This window comes from Ambystoma mexicanum, chromosome 9 (genome assembly GCF_040938575.1).
Source record: "Ambystoma mexicanum isolate Mex_15411 chromosome 9, UKY_AmexF1_1, whole genome shotgun sequence".
Taxonomy (NCBI): domain Eukaryota; kingdom Metazoa; phylum Chordata; class Amphibia; order Caudata; family Ambystomatidae; genus Ambystoma; species Ambystoma mexicanum.
The window spans coordinates 1,077,685,518-1,077,704,559 of record NC_090931.1 but is presented as its reverse complement, the minus strand read 5'-3'; the positions used below and the strand labels follow the sequence as shown (position 1 = coordinate 1,077,704,559).

The 19,042-nt window shown below is 50.7% G+C and overlaps 1 protein-coding gene across 2 annotated transcripts in view; it reads right to left on the bottom strand.

Moving 5' to 3' along the window:
• Nucleotides 1–19,042, bottom strand: part of ACVR1 (activin A receptor type 1) — a 903,677-nt gene that overhangs the window by 681,745 nt on the left and 202,890 nt on the right. Inside the window, exon 3 of one of the 2 annotated variants that reach the window (XM_069616402.1) lies at nt 9,553–9,662. The exons of the other annotated variant lie outside the window; for it this stretch is intronic. The gene's annotated coding sequence lies outside the window, so the exon portion shown is untranslated. The remainder of the gene's footprint in view (nt 1–9,552; nt 9,663–19,042) is intronic. 2 annotated transcript variants of the gene reach the window in all.

The window sequence follows — 19,042 nt, the reverse complement described above, 5'->3', positions numbered from 1 at the left end:
CTCTGAAGAAAGGTTTAAAAGAATTTGACAAAGCTGCCACGTCCTCTAGTCCTTCGCCGGAACTCAGGCCCATAAAAAGGGTAGCATTCATCCTATTATGAAGGGATTCACAAATTCTCCTGGCCCCATTTGGCAGGTTTGCAAGCACAGTACATAGTCTAGGGGCCTAGACAGTTTGGGTTGCAGTACTGTTAGGGTATGATAAGCTACTGCAATGTATAAATGACAAGTCAAGGGGGCATTCACTGGTGTAATAGGAAACCACTGAAGTGGCAAAATTCACCTGCATCATATGGGGATTTTTGTTACGCTGGGTTAAAAGCAAAGAGCCGGAAACAATCAATATCCCAATACACTTTTTAGCAGAATTACAAGGCAATAGTAACTCAGAGGCTAGGTGCGCAGCTACCAACAGGAGGTAGCTGTGATTTAATACCCCAGGGGCATGGCAAAGAATTGGGATTAAAGCAATAGCACTCAACAAGAAAGTGGCGAGAGGGCATCTGAATGCAAGTAAGCTGTGGAATGGCAAGGGAGCCAGTATGACTAGGACCAAGAAGGAATTCTTCCGCAAGCGACTTCTAAACCAGAAGTGTGTGTGCCTGGAAGGGATACCAGACACCCAGAAGGAATCGGTGGAGTAATCCACGCTTACTGAAGTTCCAGCAACAACAATTGCATCGTACCGCCATAAGGTAACTGCTTATGTAAAATAGATTAAAACGACACTTCTAAAGTATTCTTGATTAGTTATGTGAAATGTGTGTACTACATGGGTGGCTCGCTCTTCTCTAAAATAAGAGCGTGTGCTTAAATAAATCTGTATTTTTGCGATGACAAATCACTGCTCAACACCAGCTTTCCCGAAACAAGTCAAAGTCACTCGGCAAATAAACGATATGCAGATTGTATGGGCAATTACACATCGATGGGGGGGTAGGAGTAGGTCAATTATAGGTTGTATGATGGAAGCAATGCTAAATCAGCCATGTATTTTACACCACTCCCCATTCGAACACCTCCACAATGCTATGGGGTGCCCTGTGCGAGCATGCAACATAGCATCGAGAGCAGAGGACTGCACAAATAGCAGAAGGAGAGAAGAGATTGGCATAAATCACAAATTCCACTTGCCAGGAGGACGTTAGCACAGAGCGCCCACCGACACTGCAGCTCCTCCGCTTGCAGGGAAAAGATGAAGACGCAGGGTTGGAACGCAGCCATGCCATGCCAACAATCCATGTGGCAGACATCTGCTTACACGTCTAGCTAGGATAGGAACCAGTTGCGATGATCTTAACTGTCAGGCAGAACCAGCAGTGCAAGTGGCCAGGTGAAAAAATGGTACAGGGATATTTCAATTTTCAAGGTTTCCCCCCTTCAGGTCATCTCTCTAAAAAGAGCTTGCCATACTGTGATGCTCTTCCACATTACCACATCCATGTTATATGCCAGAAAATGGGGCAACCCACCATGGGCGAAATTATAGGAGGGGACAGGTCCCCCCCCCCCACCCATCTTTTGGTGGAGAGAACCGGGGGTGGGGGGAGAATTGTGGCTTGCGCGGTCACGTTACATAATGCTGAGTTGAGCTCAGTTGCGTGTATGTTTGCTGGAAGGCAGGCAGGCAGGGCTGCAGGCTGACCCTAGTGAGGGGTCACATTTGGACAATCACATTTGGGGTCAGGGGTGTATTTAGCATTGCAAGAGTGGGGGGTGAGGTGAGCCATGAATGCAGTGCGTGTAATAGTCTCATTCACACCTCCAAACCACCCACCCCTCCACCAATGTACGTTTTTGGTAACATTAGTGGCAGATGGCATTTTTACACATAAAACTGCATGATCATTGCAGATGCAGGAACCCCATCTAGTAGAGCTCTGTCCGGCACTCTGGGTGAAATTACCAGGTTACTCACCGTAGTGACCACCTTATTCCTAGTCCATAGTCCCCTTTCCTCCATACTTATGGACATCTCTCCGTCCTGTGGGACGGGACCGGAGCACTTTGTAAAAAGCATCCAAATTTTTTTCAAAATGTTGTCCCTCCTCTCTTTCCAGCGCGGGGCCCGGCACGCGGCCGTAACCCCACCCACCTTGGCTCCGCCCCGTGCATCGCCCATCAGTCCTTTTCTATCGCAGGGTCAAAGACCCATTAGCAATAACATAGGAACCTTATTAGAGGGGACGGCTGGCGGGCGTATGGTGGAAAGGGGACTATGGACTAGGAGTAAGGTGTTCACTACGGTGAGTAACCTGGTAATACTCCTACGTCCCGTCCCCTTTCCTCCATACTTATGGGAGATTCCCAAGCACTCCTTACAGGAACTATGGGTGGATGGAAATACCCCTTACTGAAACAGGTTCTTCAGCACAGCCTGGCCGAACTGAGCGTCAGCTCTAGAGCTCATATCGAGGCAGTAATGCTTACAGAAAGCAGATGGGGAGGCCCAAGTAGCTGCTCTAGCGATGGACTCCCAGGGAACATACTTCTGAAAAGCAACCGCGGCTGCCTTGCCTCGCACCTGATGTGCATGGATACCTTTAGGAGGTTTCAGCTTTTGAACGGTGAAAGATACCGTGATACAGGCAGCAATCCATCTGGAAATGGATGCCTTAGACGCCGGCCTGCCCTGGGGTTTGCCGAAGGTCACAAACAGTTGAGAAGAGCTCCGAAGCTCGGCAGTCCTGTCCAGGTAGAACTTAAGAGCTCTTCGGACATCCAGGCAGTGAAGAACCCTTTCCGCCTGGCTGCCTGGATAATGCGCATGTTATCTGCAGACAAACCCAAAGGCTCTAGAGCCGTGAACTCAGGCACCATGCCGCCAAGTTCAGCGATTGTGGGGAGGGGTGCCACATCTGCTGTTCCCCTTGGTGAAGAAGATCGGGAGTTAGTGGTTACCTGATCGGCGGACACACCGACAGGTGTTCAAGTTCTGAGAACCAAAACCTGGCCAGCCACCACGGAGCTATCAGTAGAAGAGAACAGTTGACAGAACTCTTCAACTTCCAAACTGCTCGATGAACCAGAGGAGGCGGGAAGGCGTAAGCCCTCATGTTGTGCCATGGGATCTCGAGTGCGTCCCCCAGAGAGGAGGCTCCCAGCCCCCCTCTGGAGGCGTACTGAGGAAGCTTCTTGTTTACCGCCGTGGCGAAGTGGTCCACCTCCAGTGTGCCCCAACGCGAGAAAATCCATGACAGGATCTCCGCCTTCAACTCCCACTCGTAACTGACCACTGTCCGCCGGCTGAGGGCATCCGCGGTGACATTCAGCCGGCCTGGGATGTGCACTGCAAGCAGCCAGACCCCATGAAGCACGGCCCACTCCCAAATCTGGATGGACAGATCCACGCGAGGGGGAGACTTTGTTCCCCTTTGCTCGTTTATGTAGTACATTGACACCGCATTGTCCGTGCTTATGGGGACCACCTTGTTGACAATGAGAGGTCTGAACGCCTTGAGCGCCAGAAAAATCGCCAGAAGCTCAAATTGATTTATGTGCAGGAGCTTGTCCTAAGGTGACCAGAGGTCCGAGACCTGAAGAAGATCTAACGTCGCACCCCACCCGAAAAGGGAAGAGTCTGTCGTGATCGTCACCATGAGGGCTGGGTCCTGGAACCCCACGCCCACTGACAGGTTGCTGAGAGAAGACCACCAGTCCAGGTCCACTCTCATGGAATCCGGAATCATTATCCGTTTGGAATCCGGGTCCACAGCCGGACGCCAGGAACTCCGAAGAGCCATCTGGGTCTGTCTCCTTTTGAGACGAACAAGAGGAAGAGCCAGTACACACGAGGCCATGAGGCCCAGAAGCCTCTGGAACCACCAGGCCGACATGCTCTCCGACAGCGTAAACATCTGACACGTGGCCAACAGATCCGCCATTCTGTCCCCGGTCAGATACACTCGGCAGTCTATCGTGTTCCAACGAAAACCCAGGAAAGTCAGGTCCTGTGAGACCGTCATGGAGGATTTCCGCCAGTTCACCGACAGCCCAGGATGGAACAGGAGCTGAAGGAGAGACTGGAGGTTGCCCGCTGCTGCCAACGGGCAAGGGCTGCGTAGGAGCTAGTCGTCCAAATAGGGATACACATGGATACCGAAGATGGGCCGCGATCACCGACATCTTCCTGAAGACACATGGCGCCGAACTGAGGCCAAAAGGAAGCACCCGAAACTGGTGCTCCTCTCCGAAAGAGAAGCGGAGGTATCTCCTGTGTGGGTTCCAAATCAGGATATGCATGTACGCATCCTGAAGATCCACCACGCTGAGCCAATCGCCCGCCTGCAACGAGGAGCGAATCTGGCCGGGCGTGATCATCTTGAATTTCTCTTGGGGTAGGGAAAGATTGAACTGGTAAAGGTCTAGGATGGTGCGCAGGCCAGCCTGGTTGGGTTTGGGCACCATAAACAGCCGGAGTAGAAGCCCTCCCCTCGCTCCCCAAGGGGAACAGGTTCCACAGCTCTGAGGAGCAGAAGTTTCTGAACCTCGGCCTTGAAGGAGGGTGAGCCCGACAGCTGAAAAGGAGGGTTGAGGAGTGGGGTAGGGGGTAAAGGTTAGCGGAAGCCCGCTCGAGCGACTGACAAGACCCATCTGTCTTCTGTGATGGTCTGCCACGCCTCCCAATGAGACGCAATGCGTCCTCCCACCGGGGTCTCGTGCCAGCGCGGAAAACCCTCATTTGGCAGGTTTATCGGTGGCGGTGCCCCTGAACCTGATGAGGAGGCTGAGGAGCGGGAGAAATACCGCGTACGCTGTTGTCTACAGCGGTTATTCCCCGCAGGAGCATCCACTCTGCGATTTCTGCAGTCGAGGAAGCCCCTAAAACCAGAGGAAGGTCGACCTTGCGACAACGGCCTTTGAGCCTTGAAGGGAGCTTTAACCAGAACAGACAATGATTTGGCTGTCTGAGTGCTGTCTTTGGTTTTGGTGAGCTCTACATCAGTAGAAGAGTGAAAAAGCTCCTTACCATCAAATGGAAGGTCCAGAACCTTGTCTTACACCTCCTTCGAGAACTTAGTGGCATGTAGCCATGCTTGCCGGGAGGCATCAACCCCTAGCATCAGACCCCGAGCCGAGGTGTCTGATGAACCGCAGCCTCCAGGAGATCCTGGGCCAAGACCCTGGCATCGGAAAGGCCTCCTCTGAAATCCTCCAGCTTCTCGACCGGAATGTGCTCCTCAAACTCCGACAGACCTCTCCACATCCGCATGTTAGCTTCCGCCAAAATCAATTCAGCATTGGCCTGCCTGAGCTGCAAGACCGAAATGGCAAAGATTTTCCTCCGTAGGGAGTCCAGGAGCTTGTCCTCCTTTCCCAAGACCTGAGTCGCTGTCGCGGAGGAGGAAGCTGCAAGTCTGGATTGCAACGTGGCCGCAGCCACCACTGTGGAGGAGGGAGGCGGACAAGACGACAAGGCCACTTCTTCCGAGGAATGTAGCCTGTACCTCGCGTCAATCTTTTTATTGACAAAAAGTCCCGAGTGTGGCTTTTCCCAAACTCTTCGGACCTCGGCCAGAACGTCCTTCTGCAAGAACAGGCCGGTACGCTCCAAAGGAGACAAGGTGAACGCCCCAGAAAGCACGCCCTCCTGCAGAGCAGGTGCCTCGGGCACCAGAACATCTAAGAAGCTCATGTCCAGTACCTGGTCATGGAAAGCTCTGGTAGAGCGGGGCAGGTCCTCGTTGTCCTGATCGCCTTGAGGGTCATCTGACAGGTCCGGATCCTGCTGAGCCGTGTCAGGCACTGCCTTATCCACTGGGGACAATGGTGGCACAGGCGGAAGCACAGGGGGAGGCACCATGGGCAAGGGAGGCGCCGGCAGAACCACCGTCGGAACGGGTGGAGCCGGAGGCGCGGGTGGACAGATCTCCTTGAAAAGCCCCTTGAAATATTCCCTCATGGGGTCGGTGCGCATAAGGGCTTGACATTTACCGAAAAAGGCGTCCTCAGGAGATTGTTTTGGAACCTGAGGAGGCCTCATGAGGTGGACAAATCCAGGGACGTAACGGGAAGGGTGCCACACCGGCCCCTCTGCCAACGTATCCACATAAATCAAGGGAGCCGACCCCGCGGGCAACGAAACATTGTGCGGAAGAGGCATCCGATTATTCCAATCATAAACCGGCTGGTAAGGATGCGCACAAGGGACCTTAGGTTCACCCGAAGGACCGAACCCTACACCAGGGGCCGATTGCGTAGTTGTAGGGGTAGTACCTAAAATGGCCACCGTGGTCGTGGCGGGAACGGCTGCCATTTTGTCCATCATCTGAGGGGAACTGCGGCACGTGAGGAAGTGAGGCAGGGGTCCACGTCGATGGATCAGGGGTCTTAATTTTAGCCTTAACGTAAGGAACCTTGGCCGAGCCGGTACTATGAGGCCTGGAATGTTTCTGTGACATACCAACCGCCAACTGAGCCTTCGAAGGAAGAGCCTCGGCACTGCCGGTAAAAGAAGAAACTTTCTTCTTTGCCCCCTCAACAGATCTGGTGTCACCACAAGAGCGGGAACAGTGCGCTGTCACCGACAGGGCCTTGCCCGGCCCCTCAGAACTGTTGGTATCCTTAGCCTCAGTATGAGGGACCTCAGACCTAGGCCCGGTAGAAGCCTTATCGGCACGGGCCTCGAACATCCGTTCGGTAACCTCAAGCCCAGCCAAGACCTCGGGCGTACCCCGGTTTTGTTTTTGAGGGAAGCCGAAAGAGCGGCCTCAGAGCAAGCTCCGGTACCCCACGACTCAGTAGAACTGGGTCTACACAGCCCCCGCAGGAGGGGCCTCGGAGTGTACTCAGGTGATCACAGGCCCCTTATGGAGACCCTTGGAGAAAACTCCAGTAGAATTATTAGGCCCGACAGGCACCTCAGGGCGAACCCTGGTAACAGAGCGATCAACGCCCCTCCCGGCTTGAGAGGAACCGGGGAAGGTATCCCCCGGCCGGGGTGCTCTGAAAATTAAAGAACTGACCGGGCGTTTTTTCTTCTCGTCGATGAACACCTGAAAATGAGAAGGAGGAGTCCGTCCGAACACCACCTCCCACCGCTCCAACCGACGTTGAAGTGCCCGGACCGAAAGGGAGTCACCGTAAAAAGAGGAGTCCCAACGGTGTTCCGGACCCAAACACTCTAAACAAAGAGGATGGGGATCCACCGTCGCGAAGCGACGGTGACACGATGAACAGTCTGGAAAATCTAGTTTAAAAGACAGACAGACTAGTAAACGAACGATAGCGAGAGCCAGAGAGGGAAAAAACAAGGAAGAAAATCTTCAGAGGATGCAAGTGCTTCCGGCCCCGATCGTGCGGAGAAAAGGACTGATGGGCGATGCGGAGCCAAGGTGGGTGGGTTTACGGCCGCGTGCCAGGCCCCGCGCAGGAAAGAGATGAGGGACAAATTTTAGAAAAAAATGTGGATGCTTTTTACAAAGTGCTCCGGTCCCGTCCCACAGGACGGAGAGATGTCCATAAGCATGGAGGAAAGGGGAAAGGACATAGGAGTATATATGGAAACCTCCTAATTTGCATATGAATTGCACCAACAGAAGTGACTTCACAGAAAAGGACATTGCAAGGAGCATCATCAGTCTGATACTTGGAGGCACCATGGTAGTGACTTCAGAATAAGTTGCCATAAGTAAGCCAAGTGGCAAATAAGTTTGTGGTGCAAAATACCCAAAATGCACTATTGTTATGTATAGTCATCAGGCTTTGTTATAATAGCATGATATATTAAGGTAAGCTTTGAAGCTCTGTACGTGATTCTGATTCACTTCAGATGAGACACCGTGAGATTAAATGAATTGCCCTGGATCACACGCTTTGGTTAAAATAAGCAACTGCGCACATCTTCCCAGGTTTAGTTGATATAGATATTTATTAAGGTTTTGCTTTAAATTTCATGTGCTTAAATAATTATTTATATCAGTGCCTTGGAAGCAAACCACATTACATAATACGCTAGCCTTTCATAGTAGACTAACTGTACACCATATACATTGTCAGAGAAATATGTTGAGGAATGAGAGTATTCCTTTAGTTTTATTCTCCTCATCCTGCATGCAAAATCACAAAAGTATCATGCAAATTAATGTGAGCCTAACAAATCCTACTTGGGTTTTAAAGCCATAGTCATTATTTCATAAAGCATGCAACATTATGCACCCCGCTCACTTCTGATCACTCCATCCCATACATATTTCTAAAGGGAGAAAAGTCCCTGCTAATATTCGCCCCCTCCCTCCCATCGGTGCCTAATGGCTTCCAGTCTAATGCTCTGTTGACACAGAGAATCGCGAGGACCCTCTGCTTCTTGGACCTCCTTGGGACATTGTCCTGGCACCAGGACACCTCTACCATTCGGATAGGGTAAGGTGCCCTGCTGCCAGAACAATAAGCGTGCTGAGCAGGACTGCCAGTGGGACACCTTTCCCGTTGGGCACCCTCTTTGGAGGTGCCAAACGGGAGTGCCCTCCCACTGACAAATGTCCCAGTCTGGCCGCCTTCTTAGTACGCTAGTGCTTGGTGTCATTTGAACAAAGAAAAACATACCTTGATTTTAATGAGTCAGAAAGTTGCAAGTAATTAATGAAATCAGAATAAGAAACCTAATGCGCTGTTTTAAAATCTTGCAGGCATTCATTTTGTATTATGTCTATATGCTTGTTTGAGTCAGTGCCCTGGTGGCAATAATCGAACACAAGCTCACTTCAGCCTGCTTGCAGGCCCTCTTTAGGTAGAGGGGGTGTAGGCTTTTTTACTGTCGTCAAAGCAGTGAATTCTAAAGACCAACTCTGGTGTTACATGTTTCAGAAGACTGGCGTGCCTTTAGAATTGATTTTTAAAGATATGCCACCAGTCTTATGAAAGTTGTAACAGTGTCGGCAATGGACTCTTGTGGTGTAGTAGTTTAGTGTTAACCCTCAAAGCCAACATCCGCCCTTCCTCCACGCTGCCCCTTTCTTTCAGTTGTCATGTAACATCACGTAACAAGTCTGAAACACTTGTGTACGAGCGCGATAGAAATAAAATATCAATATCAATGTCCCCCTCCAACATTTTCAGCAAAGTTACTCCACTGCAACCCACTTGTCCCAATTTACTTTTTTGTCCCGGCGTCATTTTCGATATATGCCTAGGCAAATGTAATCCTGGTCACTTGCCCATTTTGAAAAGTTGTATTTTGTTGTTCCTTTTCCACCTACTGAAATACCCAGAAAGCATAATGAACGCAATAACAGATAAGAAACTAAGTCCGAAGAAGCTTTTTACAAAGAAGACAGAAAAATGCCATTAAGCGCCTTACTGGGGTCTGCATGCCCAAGTCAAGAATGTAGCTTTCCGTAGCAGTCTCAGTGTGCCTATTTACCTTCACTGATTCTCATATGGTCTCACCCCAAGTGGAGTAACTGCACCATTATTTCCCAGCTTGGATTTGGATTTCTTCTGTACTTATGGTAAAGGCTAGAATTGACGAATGCAACACAGCTCAAACCTTGAAGCACCCTGCTATTTAAGTGAGCATCACTGTGGTGCATGTGACATTTAAACAACACTTACGGCTGAAGTAGCAATTTCCTCTTACTGATGCAGAAACCATCAACTCGGTTAAGAGGGCGTTTCGTGGTGCTCTGGTGCCACTGGCAAAAGGGGAAAACTCTGTTGGCGGGCTGTGGAATAATTAGATACATTTTCTGATTATTTGCACTATTTTAAATGGACAAAAGAAAAGTGATGTAGCAATGCACACTACTCCCTTTATATGGAACTTAAGGAACAAGTTACTTACCTGTAACTGTTCTCCAGCATAGATTCACATGCTCATGCATATTCCCTATCATCTGGCTGGGAATCCTTGGTAAAGAAAAAATCAGTTTCAGTTTCGTTTCTGAATGGTCTTTCTACTCATAAGCAATCACTGGTCTATGGGTCATACTGCCCCCAGCCAACGACTGCCCTCAACCTAAGCCCCTCTGGCAGCCATCTTCAGATTTGGTAGCACTTAAAGTGGCAGTAGGACCAAGAGAAGAGCCGCAGAGGGGTTGGCGGGAGGGTTCGCATGTGAATCCATGTCAGATCCATGCTGGAGAACAACAGTTACAGGTAAGTAACTTGTTGCTTCTCCAGCATGGGGTATGGCATGGATTCACATGCTCATGAATACAAGAATTCATAGCAGTACACAAATGCACAACCACGGGAGGTGGCAAGGCTCAACATTAAGCATCTCTTACCTCCTCACCAGACTCCCCTTCAAGCGAACAGGTTGTGCAGCACTGCCTGGCGGACTCTGGACTCCTCCCTGGAATCCCAGTCAACGCAGTAGAATCTCGTGAAGGTGTGTGTCGACCTCCACGTAGCAGCCCTGCAGATGTCCAGCAGGGGTACACCAGAAAGGAACGCCAGGGTAGCAGCGATCGCTCTGGTTGAAGGTGCTCTCAGACGGTCGGTTTGCCAACCGGTGACAGTGCATGATGCAGCCGGAGAGACATTTGGAAATGGAATCCTCAGCTGTGATGTCTTCCGAAGACTTTGTGCGGTCCACATAGAAATTCAGCGCTCTAGCCACATCCAGCGAGTGCAAAGTCCTCTCAGCCAGAGACGAAGGCAATGGGACGAAAACAGTTAACACCAAGGGCTTGTTGAGGTGGAAGTCTGACGGCACCTTGGGCATGAAGGAGGGGTGCGTCCTCAGCACTACCCCAGTCTCGTGGAATGTCAGATATGGAGGTTTACAGGAGAGGGCCTGGATCTCTCCCACTCGTCGTGCGGAGGTGATGGCCACAAGAAGTGCTGTCTTCCACGATAGGAACCTCAACGGTACCGATTGCAGAGGCTTGAATGGCGGGGCCATGAGCCTGGTCAGCACCACGTTGAGCTCCCACGCCGGGGCCGGAGCCTTCACCGCGGGAACGAGCGGAACAGTCCTTTCATGAACTCCTACACCAGGCGATGAGACCACAGAGATGACCGCCCCGGTGTTCTGGTGTAGCGGGAGATCGCCGCCAGATTTTGATGGAGGCGTATGCCAGCCCCGCCTTGGCCAGCAACAACGAGTACGGCAGTACTTGAGGGGTAGTAATCCACAGAGGGTTGATCTTCTGTGCATGCCACCAGACAGAACCTCTTCCATTTGTGTCCATAGCACTTAAGAGTCGAGGACGCCCTGGCCTTTGCAAGCACCTCCTTGCAGTCCACCGGGATATCATACCCCCCCCCCCAAACTCTAGTACTGCAGGAGCCAGGCCTGCAGGATCAGCAATCTTGGGTCGTGGTGGAGGATGGTGCCTCCTTCCCTGGTGAGAAGATCCACGTCCGTCGGCAGTTTGACTGGGGGGGATGCTGACGTGTCCAGAAGGTCCGGGAACCAGATCTGCCTCGGCCATGCCGGTGCGATGAGGATCATCCTGCACCGGGACCGTCTGAGTTGAGTGAAGAGTCGCCGCAACAACGGCAGGAACGCATACAGGAACAGGCCGTCCCAGGGGAATAAGAATGCATCGCCCATGCTCCCCAGCTAGGGAAACCGGCTAGCAAACCTCCGGCACTTGGTGTTTGTCGCCGTCGCGAATAGATCGATCTGGGGATTGCCGCATCGTCGGAACAGGAGATCCACTTGATTCTGCCGAAGCTCCCACTCGTGGCAAGAGCGCAGCTCCCTGCTGAGTGAGTCGGCGATGGTATTCTTTATTCCTGCCAGGTGGAAGGGTACCAGGAACATCCCGTGGGCAACGGCCCAGTGCCACAGAACCTGTGCTTCCTTAGATAGGGCTGAGGATCTGGTGCTCCGCTGCTTCCGGATGTAGAACATCGTGGTGGTGTTGTCGGTTAAGACCCTCACCACCTTGTCCTTGAGGGACGGGAGGAACGGCCTGAGGGCCCAGAACACGGCTCGGAGCTCCAGGACGTTTATGTGTAGTGACCTCTCCTCCGGGAGCCAAAGGCCTCCTGCGTGGAGATCTCCGGTTCTGCGCTCCCCATCCTTCCAGGGAGGCGTCCGTCGTCACAGTTTGCTGATGTGCCGGGGGTCTGGAAGTCCATACCTGCCGCTATATGCGCGCGGTTGCCCCACCACCGGATCGCTTGGCAGAAAGTCTTGTTGAGGGAGATCTTGTCTTCGAAGCTGCCAGCTGCTTGCATCCAACGGGCGTCGAGGAACTCCTGCAGTGGCCGCATCCGCAGCCTGAACAGACGCACGAGGGAGATGCACGATGACATCATCCCAAGAAGGGACTTGACCCTGGCCACTTCCATGGTCAACAGCCGTTGTACTTTGCCCAGGATGGCTTTCATCCTCTCCTCCCACCGTGAAGCCAGCCATGCCACTGTGTAGAGTATGGCTCCCAGGAACAGGGCGTCCTGCGACTGTACCAAGTGGGACTTTGCGAAGTTGATCGAGAATCCCAGTTCAGTGAGCAGGTGGACGGTCTTCGCTGTATGATCGACGGCGAGTTCTCTTGACTTTGCTCTGAGGAGCCAATTGTCCAGATAGAGCTATATGTGGATCCCCTGCAGGCGCAGCCGCGCCGCCACCGGTGCCAGTGCCAGGCACTTGGTGAAGACCCTTGGGACCGACTTCAACCCGAAGGGTAGGGCCTTGAACTGGTAGTGCCGCCCTTGGACCACGAACCATAGGAACTTTCGATGTCCTTTTCATATGGGGATGTGGAAGTAAGCGTCCTCCAAGTGCAGCGATGACAGGAAGTCCCCTTCCTCCAATTGTCCCCGCACGTGTTGAAGGGTGACCATCCAGAACTTCTGGTACTTGATGTATTTGTTGAGGCGGCGAAGTTCTAGGATGGGTCACCAGCTGTCGGTCTTCTTTATGACAAGGAAGTACCGCGAGTATACTCCGGAGCTCCCGAACCACTTTGGGACGAGTTCTATTGCGCCCTTTCTCAACATTGCTCGTACCTCCAGAAGCAGCTGTGGCACATGGTTTTCCTTCCTGGCCACAGGTGGGAAACGGGGACACTTTCTTTAGAACTCCAGGGAGTGCCCGTTTGCCAGTGTGTCCAGCAGCCAACGGTCGGAGATGGACTCCCACACACTGATGAATTTCGCCAGCCGGCCTCACTGGAGTGCTTGGGTGGGGGCCCGACGTCACGGCCGGTTCAGTCTTGCTACGCCGAGGCCTTGCCACCTTGGCCTCCCTGGTGACGATCACGATGTCCTCCTGTCTTGTTGCGGCCTCTTTAGGCTTCCTGCGATGAGGAGCGGGCTGCCTGGCAGTACGACGAAGCACAGCCGCCAAATCCTTTGGAGGCACCTTGTGGCTTGCCTCCGGAGGTCCGAAAGGATGGCCCTCGCTGATGGAGAGAACCCAAGGCTCGGGCCGTCTCAGAGTCCGCCTTGATGGCCTGCAGTGACTCGTCCACTGCCTTGCCGAACAGGTTGTTCCCGTCAAAGGGCATGTCCAGTACCCTCGTCTGCAAGTCCTGATGGAAATCAGTGGCCCTGAGCCAACCGCGCCTGCAAAGGCAAACGCTGTTGCCCATCTGGCGAAAGCCGGTGTCGCCGATGTCCGTGGCCACCGTGATGGCATGGTCCGATGCCACCTCACCTTCCTGCAGGATTTCAAGGGCTTCTGCCCTCTAGTCATCTGGGAGGAAGTCCAGGATGGAAACAATCTTGAACCACAGCTCCCTGTCGTAGCGTGCCACATTCGCAAGGGCATTGGCCGCCTTGATAGTCGTCGCTGCCGACGAGATGACCCGTCAACCCATGGCATCCAGCTTCTTCCCCTCGGCGGGGAAGTGGAAGTTGATGCCGTCACCCCAGCCGATTTCTTCTTGGCCGCCGTAGAGACCACCGAATCCGGGGACGGCTGTGCCCTGAGGCACATAAGAGCCGAGCCCGGGACCAGGTACTTATTCTCGTACCGGTCCCTCTTCGTCGGGGCCGTGGAAGGGTTCTTCAGAAGGGACAATCCTTTGTCGTCCAGTAAGGGGACTGAGAGGACAGTCTTCCTCTTGGCCTCCGTCATTGGTAGAGGAATCCTTCCTCCTTCTGCTCTCCGGGGCATAGCTGGAACAGCTCCGATGCCCTGGCGATCATGTCGTGAAAGGAGCCAATTTTTTGTCGGGGGAGGCCCAGGCAGGGGGTGATGGGAGATCCGTCCCGTCGCCACCACCGTCAATCTCCCGTCGTCGCCGTCTCTGTCCCAGTCTCATCCCTCAGAGGGATGGGGGCTGGAAGGAAGATGGAGGATGCACTCGCCTTCGCTTGTTTGGCGGGCTCCCCTACGGTCCAGGCGCCGCTGGATCGTCCGCTGGTGTTAAGGGCAACCTTGTCCTTATCTCCATACACAGGGTCTGCAAAGCTATCAAGATTGTCCCCGATTTGTCTTGTGGCATCAGTTGCGATGGGAGCGAAGGCTGGGGCGCAGGTTCCTCCACTTCGACGGTCCGCGGTTCCTCGTCGGCCCCACCGTTACTCAATACGTCCACCTCGTCAGGAACCCTTCCGTGGGCTCTGGGCTCCTCGAACTTCTTGTCCAGGATCTTTTTGACGCCAGCCAGCTCATCCTCGGAGGTGGTATCTGTGTCAGTTAGGGCTACCGTGCCCCACCCTCTTTCTCATCCCGGGGTTTCACTGGGGTCTTATTGATAGGCTGGAAAGATGTTTCCCTCCTGGGTGGCAGGGAACCTCTAGGCCCAGAGGTTGTCTCCACTGGGGAAGCCTGCGCAGGCTGCACCAGGGATGCCACAACACCTTCAATCGAGGCCTTAGCCGGGTGAATCTGAGCCTTCACGACCTTTGAAGCCTTCACCGTGGGTGGAGGGTCACTGCCTCACTCCCCCTTGGCTGTCTCTGTCGGGATTGACCGGGGCTTCTCCCGAAGCTTACCCGGGTTCCCCGACTTCCTTTTCACCAGCCAGAGCGTTGGCTCGTGGATGATGGCATCAGTGACATTGCGCCCTGCCTGGCAGCCGACGAGCGGGAACCAACGGCGCTCCCGGTGCCCGCAGACTCAGGGGCCCAACAAAAGGCTAAGCACCGTGTCAGTGGAGCGCCCTCAAAAGGTCTTAGAAGACCGCTCGGACTTCTTCTCATCTGCTGCTGGGCTCTTCCCCTCCAGCCAGTTAGTGAGCCGAATACGACCGTCCTTCATTGTCCGAACGGACATGTTCTTACAGAACGCACAGTCCTTCTCCACGTGCAATTTGTCGTCATGAAGGCAGTAGAGACACCGGGAGTACTCGTCTTCCTTGAAGACATTCTGTAATCCACATCCAGGGCAGATCATAAACAGCTTGGATTCAACAGGCGTTGTGTCTCCTTTGTCCTGGGTCATGACCACGCGGGGTATACCTCAAAGATCTTGAAAACTCAACGGAAATTCGCTCTTTAGGGGCGTAGAAAATTCTGAAACGGGTCCCCGTTGATCGGATGATGAATCGGTGGAGCTTGAGGCTCAATTGTAAACTCTTTGAAAAAAAGCAATACGCAGTAAAAGCTCGAGAGCTACAGCACAAGGACTCCCAACACTTGAACGTGCGGTAAAAATCTGAAGATGGCTGCCAGAGGAAGGGCTTAGGTTGAGGGCAGTCATTGGCTGGGGGCAGTATGACACAGAGACCAGTGATTGGTTATGAGTAGAAAGACAGTTCAGAAACGAAACTGAAACTGATTTTTTCTTTATCAAGGATTCCCAGCCTGACGATGGGGAATATTCATGAGCATGTGAATCCATGCCAGACGCCATGCTGGAGAACTAGAAGTGCCATTTCAGCAAAACAAAATCTCCTTTAAAAAGGCATCCTGTCCCCATGCTGCATCCAGTGGAGAAAAACGAAGTTCAGAGAGAAAGGCAAAGAAAGCCAGAAGTGTTGGGGATTTGACAATTTTTGTCTTTTTTGTCAAAGAGGAGCCAGTTTAGTCTGTGACAACCCCTTTTGAACTTCCAGTATCCTTCAACAATGGCAATAGTGGAATATATTTCTCGTTTCCCAACACTATTAAAAGCTATATTTTATGAAGAGAACCCCAATTCAAGGAAACATCTAAAAGGTGAAAATATGTATAGGTCTCCGGCATCATACAGCAGTTCCAACCAAGAAACGTTGCATTACAAGACAGTCTGCTTAAACTGAACTCCAAACAATACATAAAAAAGTACCTAGAAAATTGGTAATCGGGAAACATTTGGCTCCTTTGGGGGACAATGCACCTTCATAATTTCATTTTTAACTACAAGCCTTGGAAAAGCTTGATAAATGTGCAAAATCTGCATCAGCTTTTCTCTCAGAAAACCCAAATCGTGATAAAACAACAATTAAGACTTTGCAATAAATGTAAGATAATTGAATAAATCAAATATAAATACGAGCATGAATGAAGTTCTTTGTCAAGGTCATCATAGGTTACCTGGAGCAACTCTGAAAATGACCAGCCTTTCGTCTGCCCATAACGCAGAATCTCAGGTCTGGAATTCTATGGCGCATTTTGGTGCAGAAATTCTTCAAGACTTGAAAAAGAAGTTTAAAGAAGGGTGCCCGAATAACTGCCATGTGGTGCGAACTTGTTTATTAGCTGTGAAGACCTGCAAAGCAACAGCTGGTTATTTTCCAGGAATCCTTGAGGACATTCCAAAATCCAGCAGTAGTATCCTTGAGGAAACACTGCTTTGGCTACTTGCAACAAGGATGCATCAACCTAAGCATCCAGCTGGATGGCTGCTCTACTTGGACCAGCCGCTTAACCTCAGTCACTGCTCACATGGTCTATTTGGAAAGTCTGGCAGTCTAACAAACAGGAAGCTGTGTTCACCTCCCAAAGGGACTGCAAAAGACACCATTAACTAAAAACGGGTCTGCATTATCCACCAGCCATTGAGGCCATCAAAATCAATGGGGCCTTTTGAAAAACGTGTGGGGGGTGTGGCAGGACAAACTCCGAGTCGAGGAGCAAAAACATAGTTTGGATTTAAAGAGATCAGTAACTATTACAGTGCAGAGCTATTGAGACCCCATAGTCATATGCACAATAAAGGTCACCATCTGCAAGCACCTTCGTGCTTTGTCCCATTACTCAACCTGTTGGTATGTGGAGCAAGGCTTGTACTGTCCAACCCCACCCCTTTTCACGGGGCAGTCTATCATTACAGAAAAGGTGCAAAAACATTGAACAACAGATAGATGGGACGGTAATAACAAATTAACGGAGTGGAGCATGCAAGAGTGCGACGCAGGAAGTCGTGAAAGGCCCAGAATATGTCAACTCAGGACTTTCTTTATATCCCCTGAGCGAAAGATCCCCACCAAAGAGGTAGTGGGGGTATATCCAATTTAAGAGCATTATTAAATGTACAATGTTTTCAGGTAAGCAGAGATGCTTCGTGTAGAGAAGGTGACGACACATGAAATTAAGTGATAAAGAACGAGATGCGATTTGGTAGAGAGAAAATGGGTGGCCCAGGTAAAATTGTAAAGGAACATTTAACTGAGTTTTGTATAGCATGTCATAGGACAGTTATGGTGGCTATCTGGTGCTAGATTCAGTAAGAAGGGTGGGGAGGTAGATTAACAGAAGCAGAGGGCGAAGCAAGGTGTGAAACCTGGCATGCTGATGAAAGCAGATTCAGAGTATCCCTTAATTTGCTAGAGAGATTCTAGGTGATTTGGACATGTCATTTTTGTTGCCATAATTCCAAAAGGCTTAGAAGATGCCCATTTACGTACTAGAAAGTGTCATCCTACGAGAAATGGATGTGTGGGACGGCAATGGAGTTGGGTAAGAGAGGCTGGTCTGATTAGTTTAATGTTTGGCAGATACATTATACAAAATTAGCGCATCATAAAAGAAAACCAGTAGAACAGCTATGCAACACTTGAATAACTTTTCAACAAATTCTACAGTTGCACGAATGGTCTTATTAAATTATTTTTTCAATCAAAAAACTTATATCAGATAATAAAATCCAGTTAAAATGTTCCTAGGTACTACAAAAAATAACACGTTTGCAGCTTCACACTAACTGCCCGATAGTACATGATGCCTTAACAACCCTGATCTGCATAGAACTCTTATGCAAGGCAGAGGACCCTGCCCTTTTAAGGCTAATCCCTGCCCAGAGTGAGGTTTCCCCTCCCACAAAAAGTGCAAAAACGACCTGTCTTATTAAAGTCTGGGGGGATATGATATGATGGGTTATTTATAACACGCTTAATACCCAGGGCGTGGACCGAACCTGTTTTGCTCCGTGTCATCTTGCTTCCAAGGCGAGCACGCTGCACCTGAGCTACCCTCCCGAGACCGAGGGGAGATCACTGAAATAAAATCTGTAAGTGAACCCCTTAAACATTTTAATTCCATGGGGTACACTTAAATGCCAACATACCCAAGTTAGCAAAGACTGACAGCCCAGACAATTAAAAGAGTCTTCCCCCTTAAAGAGACACTCCATCGCTGACCAGCTCAAAGCGGTGCCTGGCCCTTAAGCATTCAACTAGATTTAACTTACAATATTTATCAAAAAAGGGTGCCATCACGTAAATGTGCTCTGAAGAGTCCACTTTTTATGAGCAAAAATTGAAGATTCTTTGTTGTGTATTGGAAAGAATGGTGGCTCCTTTAAGAAGGAGGGAACTGAGTGACCCAGGAAGGAGTTGTCGTCAAGGGGGAGGGAAGAGTAGAACGGGAGAGAATAAAGAGGAAAGTGGACTACCCATCTGGCGCTGTGTTTCCTTAAATTGAGTCCTATGTTCTAGGCCGACAACAGATCCCTGGTGTTGGCAATACAGCTTTTAAAGATATATCAGAGGAGAAAGCCTGGGCAATTTTCTGTGGTAAATGTGTCCCATTGGTTTTATCTACGATTAGATTTATAGAAGCACTTGCGATAGGGAATCCTTAGGCAAATTTAAATCCAGGAATATTGTAATTAGGTAGGTTCTTATCTAGAGGGATTTTAGTGTGAATTAAATGCAGGGACAAACTGAAGATAATTTAGTATGTAGTTTTTATCAAAGGGAACTGTAAATCATGATTATGGAATATATTAAGTAAAATGTTGTAATAATGTATTTTATTCATGTTGAAAGTTTGA